The sequence below is a fragment of the Arachis ipaensis genome, chromosome B2, assembly GCF_059453495.1.
Source record: "Arachis ipaensis isolate K30076 ecotype BB chromosome B2, ASM5945349v1, whole genome shotgun sequence".
Lineage (NCBI taxonomy): Eukaryota > Viridiplantae > Streptophyta > Magnoliopsida > Fabales > Fabaceae > Arachis > Arachis ipaensis.
Genome location: NC_142437.1, coordinates 102,145,160 through 102,152,571, shown reverse-complemented (window position 1 = coordinate 102,152,571; position 7,412 = coordinate 102,145,160). Strand labels below are relative to the sequence as shown.

General features: G+C 34.8%; 1 non-coding gene across 1 annotated transcript; it reads right to left on the bottom strand.

Annotated features, from left to right (window-relative positions):
* Window positions 1-462: 462 nt before the first annotated feature.
* Window positions 463-545, bottom strand: LOC148575045 (small nucleolar RNA snoR53Y). The gene has a single exon (XR_015906516.1). It is a non-coding gene; the product is annotated as a small nucleolar RNA snoR53Y (small nucleolar RNA).
* Between the last annotated feature and the right edge of the window lie 6,867 nt (window positions 546-7,412).

The following is a 7,412-nucleotide window of genomic DNA, read 5'->3' as shown; positions in this document are numbered from 1 at the left end:
GTATCTGAGCAGTCCTGCCTGATGATGACCTAACAAGAGTGTATGGATCCGCATGCAAGTCAAGGGGGTGACCGGTAGAAAGCCTAGGCCTCCCCTTTTGGCCTCGGCCTCGGCCTCGGCCGCGATCTTTGTCTCTACCAACCATATTTATTCCAGCTTTTCAAGTTTTTTGATGTGGGGGCTGCTTCTCAATACTGTATTAAAAGGTAAAACAAAAATTTATAGAAAAGCATTAGATGCCATGAACAATTTATATGAGGTACAAAAAGTATAGGTACCAGTACAAGTTCTTCCACTTTCTCAAACCTTTTACAAGAAACACATAAATAATGAAACTAGAAAGAAAGAACAAAATACACTAATATAGCACATAATATTTGGTTCTGAAACTAGTTATTTCCCAACTGCATGACTACTAAATTGGAAACGAGAAAGAAACATAGCGAAATAGTGTAAAGGACTGGCTCCCTCAGTAAAATAAATTGATGTCTTAATCATCTGATATCAGCATTAGCATGGTATTGAAAAAGGGCATCAAAGGGAACCTATTTCTCCTTTACAAGAACAAAATTCTCATTGATAGCTTAGTTACAAGAACAGAGCTACTTTGTTGATCTATTATTTATGTAAACATTGATATATAAACTGTTGCGAAATGGGAAGAAAGGGTGACTTCAATTTTAGCTAGACATTTTAAATATTGTCAAAATTTCATAGTAATCATATCAACAAAAATAATAGCCACCACGAAATTCAAATTTCTAAAAAGGTCAAAAGTCTACTAATAATAAATTGTAAGAATTACTGTCCAAAATGGTCATTGAAACGCCATGCTCATACATACGTCAATTTGGTCTTTGAAATATTAGATACCTCAAAGTGGTTCATGAATTTGGTGAGTTATAGAGTGCTATTGTCAAAATTGCATTTCCGCATTACAATGTTAGTTTCTATGAGCAATATGCTTACTTAAATATACCATTGATCAACTTAGTTTCAAAGGTATTAATATTATAGAGGAGACATAGTTTTCCTACCTCATGCCCCCACCTAGAATAATGCATGCCGAAATTAACTGGTTAAATCAAACTCTAACCTAACATAGAGGCTATCATTCACTATTAAGATTTAAGAGGAAGAGACTTACTTATCCTTCAAATAAATTAGATACTCATGGATAGCTTGCACTGATGAGTGGAGAAAGAGCACCTTGGTACCTATCTACAAGAATAAGGGGGATATACAAAGTTGCGAAAACTATAGAGGGATTAAGCTTATGAGTCATACTATGAAGTTATGGGAAAGGGTGATAGAACGGAGGTTGAGAAAAGAGACACAAGTAACAGAGAACCAATTTGGATTTATGCCAGGCAGATCTACCACTGAAGCGATATATCTATTAAGAAGGATGATGAAGAGGTATCATAGTAATAAAAGGGATCTACATATGGTGTTTATTGATTTGGAAAAAGCGTATGATAGGGTACCAAGGGAGGTCTTATGGAAGGTTTTAGAAAAGAGGAGAGTAAAGATCGCATATATTCAAGCAATTAAAGACATGTATGATGGGGCTACAACTAATGTGAAGACTCAAGGTGGTGTGACAGAGGAATTCCCTATTGGTATAGGATTACACAAGGGATCATCCTTAAGTCCATACCTTTTCACATTAGTCTTGGAAGTACTCACAGAGCACATCCAAGAGACTGTGCCATGGTGCATGCTTTTTGCCGATGATATCGTCCTTATGGGAGAGTCAAGGAAAGACCTAAATAAGAAGTTAGAGTAATGGAGAGAAGCTCTAGAAGTGTATGTCTGCGCATAAGCCGTAGCAAGACGGAATATATGAAATGTAAGTTCAGTCTGAGAAGGGAAAACCCCAATATAGAGGTGAAGATTGGAGAAAACATCCTACGAAAAGTTAAAAGTTTTAAGTATCTTGGGTGCATCATACAGGATAATGGAGAGATTGAACAGGATGTAAATCATAGGATCCAAGCAGGTTGGTCAAAATGGCGGAGTGCATCTGGTTTTATATGCGACAAAAAAGTGCCTTTAAAACTTAAAGGTAAATTCTATCGCACCGCTATAAGACCAGCTATGCTGTATGGTACGGAGTGTTGGGCGACTAAAGGGGAGCACGAACATAAGCTGAGTGTGGCAGAGATGAAGATGTTGAGATGGATGAGTGGTCATACGCGATTGGATAAAATAAGAAATGAAGATATAAGGGAGAGAGTTGGAGTAGCACCCATTGTGGAAAAGATGGTTGAATCGCGTCTCAGGTGGTTTGGACATGTGAGAAGAAGACCGATAGAACATCCAGTCAGAAGTGTGGATGAGATGGAAGATGGACAAAGGGCGAAAGGCAGAGGAAGACCTAAGAAGACCATCCATGAGGTGGTCAAACGAGATCTACATGTAAACGGTCTCTCTGTAGACATGATACATGACAGAACACAATGGCGTCGTTTGATTTATGTAGCCGACCCTACTTAGTGGGACAAGGCTTTGTTGTTATTGTTGTTGTTGTTGGATAGCTTGCACTGCTCCCTCAAGTTTCATCAGCTCAAGTTCAACACCCTAAAACAAAATTAAAATAATAACAACATTACAAACTTAGAATACTAAATTTAGAAATTACAGGGGAAATAACAGAAGCATGAACGGTATCAATTTTGATAAGTCAAACTATCAAGGATTACTTATGTATCCAACAGTTAAAAATAAGAACACATAATTTAACTCTATTTTTCGAAGAACATACATTGGTTACAACTGCAATTTAGGTAATACTCACGTGAAAGTTGAAACCATTGTATTTATATTATATATAAATATATAATATAATATATGCATACTGGTACTTGCCAAGTATATACGGCATGCGATCACGTGAAGGAAGTGAAAGGAACACTTTTAGTTTTTCTTTTTCCTTTTTAAATTTTTTTATTAATTATGTTGTCTAATAAGTAATATTTTTATTCGACAATCAACTAATAACTTGTAATTCAAAACTTGCACATCTAAACTATTAAAGAGTACAAAATCAAGTTTGCACTTTTCTGTAATGGTCTCTAGAGTGTAGTGAAAACAGAAATCAAGAGTGTAAGAGAAGAGGATAGAGAGATGAACGAGGAAAACAGAATAATGTGTTTGTTGAAAATGGCTTTAATTACCAAAATTTCAGAATTACAGCAGAGCAGGCTGTAGAGAAATAGAACATGGAGAGACACAAATTTAAGTATACATAGAGACTTTATATTATATTATATATTTATATATCTATACAAGCCTATCAAAATGCAAAATGTGCATCATATGAACCTTGAAGCCAGAATGATGATCGAGATGAGTAAACATTCTTAAACATAATTGTCTCCTAAGTAAGTAGAGTAAGGTACTAATAAGTCACTTACCTCTTCTTTTCTTTTGAATGTATCTGTGTTTCCATATATAAATCCCAATAACAATTCTAACCACCAGAACAACTACTGAACTGACTATTGGAACAACTAGCACTGCTTTATTCACTGCACAGCAAGACAAAAAAAAAAAAAGAAAAGAACTATACTCAAGAACCAAGATACAACAGTAAAAAGTATTTAAATTTTCTTCAATCTAGAAGCTGGATCCTTAATTGGAACTGCAATTCACTTACCTTTTGAACTCCCATTTTCTTGTTCCTTGTACCAAAGCAGCAAGTATATCAAAAATTCAAAATCACTTCAAAAATAAAAATCATAAGTTAGGGATGGTTAGTATAAATTAGACAATTAGAGAAGAGATGAGTGTAATAATTTAGAAATAATTTAGGGAATATAATTTATCCATAATATTATTAATTAGGTGATTCAAATTAATGTGTTCAAATAATAAGAATCAGTCCTATTGAAACTAGGATCTATAAAAAAAAAAAAAAGAATCCTATTGAAACTAGAAAGTAGGATTAGAGAAGAGCTATACTTGATCTTCGTCCTAGATTTTGTGTGACGAATGAGATTTGATTCTCCTTACTTCAGGCTCAATTGTAAAGGACTCAATAATTCAGGAGATGCAAAAGCTATGGTCTCTCTTGAGCTAACCTAAATTATCGATTTCGCAACAACCAGAAACTGAAGTTGGCTTTGGAAAGAGTTCAGTATCAATCAGAAAACAATACCTGGTTCTTGTGAGCTTGATTGAGAGAGAGCGGAGAAGGACCAAAGTAGGAGGAGCGACGGCGGCAACAGAGAGAAGGAGCGACGGCGGTGTGGCAGCAGCGGAGCGACAGGGGGAGGCTTTGTTCAACTCGGCTGCGGGATCGCTAGAGAGGGAGAGAGTAATTGAGTAATTGTTGCTCCCTTTGACCCAAAAAGGAAAAAAAAACTCCATCAAAACCAAGCACAGAAAGGACAGAGAAACAAGACAACACTTAGAACTTGAACATTGAACTTATTAAAACTTTACTATCAATGCCATTATATTGTTGTCACTGATTAGGACGGTGGGTTCTAATTTGAGGCAGATTGCATAAAGATTCTAATTAAACGATTCAATTGGATTAAGGTTTAAAATTCATTTGTAAAAAGGATAAAATTGTGTTTCTGAATTTGGAGGCAGGAAGTGGATGCGGGGTTGTTGTTTTTATCAATAAAAATGGACGGTATCATTGTCGATTTTAATTTGAAAAAAAAAAAGCAACGTCGTCGGCGTCTATTTTATACATTAAATCCACACCATTTATTTAGTTTTGGAAAGCAATCTAAACCGTTCAAATTTATCGGCAAAAAGGTTGTCGATATTTTAAATATAAAAATAGACGACATCTCCGTCGATTTTAAAATAAAGGTATTTTCAACACTTAGTTTGTACGATAGGTAAGAAAGGTTTAACACAGCATAAAAAAATCGACGACTAGGCTGTCGATTTTATTATTTTATTTTTAAATTTCTTTTTTTTAAAATATCGACAGCAAGCCGTCGAAAATGATCGACGGCAGAGATAACCGTCGATTTTTTGCGTCGAAAAATACGCTATTTCTTGTAGTGATAGAGCTGTACGTTGAGTTTGAACAGCATACGGGGCTGGGCGCGATTGACGAGGAGGTCAATGTTAATGAGCTCGAAGATATAGATTATGAATAAGATAACAACGACAATAAAGAGGAGTTCGAAGCTAACTACGAAGTGGATGACAAAAATGAAGACAGAGATCTGGCAAACAATCCAACGGTGCAAAATCCTGATCGCCTACAAAAAAAATAATTATTATTAATATTACTTAATAACAATAATTAGTCTTAACCAATGTTCAGAAAACCAGTTCGAACCGGCCGGTCAGACCGGTCAAATTGAAAACCGTTAGCAAATACAATTCGAACATATGACAAAATTGGCCGGTCAAACTGGTCGAACCGAACCGTGACCCGGCCAGTTTTTTAAATTTGCCCCAAACGCCGCGTTTTGCATACTGAGGGCCAAAGGAAACCCTATTCAGTAGTCACAGTCTTACAGAGGCACACAGACCTCACCCCTCTCCTCTCTCGAGCCTCCACTCTCACCTCTCATGTTTCCAGCCTCCATTCTCACTCTCCGTTGAGCCAACGCCACTTCCGTCCAACCACCGCCGCCGTCGCAACATCCGTTGAGCCAACGTTAGCCAGCTCCGTTCGCGCAGCCACGAACCGTCGTGAAGTCAGCCTTCAAAAATCGCAACCACCGCCAGTGCCAGTTTCCGTCGCGCAGTGTCCTCCCGCCGGTGTCATCTTTGTTTGACAATTTCCGTCGCGCCACTGTCCCCGCCAGCTCTGCATTTTTCTAGGTTTCTAGCTTCTAACCCTAAGATTACACTCTGTTGATTGTAATAATAATTGTTGAAGCTGATTGCTAGTTATTAGAATATTTTTCAGAAACTGTTTGTAATGTTCTTAACATCAAAAGTGATTACTTGTTGGTTCTAAATTTTGTTGTTGATTGCTTGAGCCTTGAAGCGTGAATAATTGTTGAAGTTGATTGCCGGTTATTAGAATATTTTTCAGACACTGTTTGAAATGTTCTTCACATCAATAGTGATTAATTGTTTGTTCTAAACCTTGTTTTTTATTGCTTAAAGCATGATTAATTGTTGAAGCTGATTGCTTGAAGGGTGAAGCATGATTAATTGTTGATAGATTTATTTTTTTTTTCTTGTCTCTGTTTTTAGGAAATCATTTAGCTATCCTTTTTCTCTCAACCTGATGCCCCAGTGATTAGAAATGGCTCCTTTAAATTGTCATTCTTATTTACAAGGTATGAATGGGTTTCTATTCCTTCATAACTACCTACATTTGTATGTTTTCTTTTGTTGTCATGTTGACTTTTGTTTATTGATAGTATAAAAGAAGGATTTTATCTCGGTCCACCACCAAAAAATAAGCTTTCCAAGGTATATTCTCCTTTGGTTAACCTTTTGGATATTGCCAGTGATAATATATAATCCTGTTTGTAATATTTGTGCAGAAATTCTACACAAGGTTATGTATTGTTAGGGGCAATTTCGTATGAAAAACTGTCATTTTCTGAGGGGAGAATAAAAATCCAGAAAAGCACCCTGCATTATATCAACTAATAATATACAAGGTTCTGTATTGTTAGTGATTAAATATTTATTCTAAACCCTGCTGCTGTTGTTTTTAAATTTATGAGTATGCTATTTTTGAATTTTTGTTGATAGACTTATTGATTTCAGAGTTTAGGGTGATTCAGGAAATTGAGAATTGGATTGTTGGTACTTCTCTATATGTATAATTGTTCTATGTTCTTGGTGCTGAGTCTCACAAATATTCTCAATTACTTACAGCTATGGTTTCCTTCTTGAATGAGATATTATTTTTCCAAAAGAAATCATAAAGGATTAGGGTTGTGGATTTTTTAATTGAGTGATAAGTGTAAAGCTGAAGATGATGATGACAAAAGTGCTTGGAAACATATATTTTAAGAGTGTTTTAAAAAAACTTTTGAGTTTGTAAATTGATAAGATCATATAGTTTTAGTGTGTATTTATATTTCATTTATTATTTTATTATAAAACAATTTTTTTGATTCAACTACGGTTGAACCGGTTAAACCTGTAAACCAATAAACCAGTAGCTAGAACGGTTCAATTACCGATTCGATTTTCAGAACCTTGTTCTTAACAATAACATTAATAAAAAATATTAATAATTAGCCACAACAATAACTATCACAACAATAATAATAATAATAATAATAATAATAATAATAATAATAATAATATATCATTATTAAAGAACTCTTCGGAATAATAAATATTATTATTAACATGTTAATAATAATAAATTATTATTGTCATAATAAACAGTATTATACAAAATTAATAATAATAATAATAATAATAATAATAATAATTAATCAACCATAAACAAAACAATA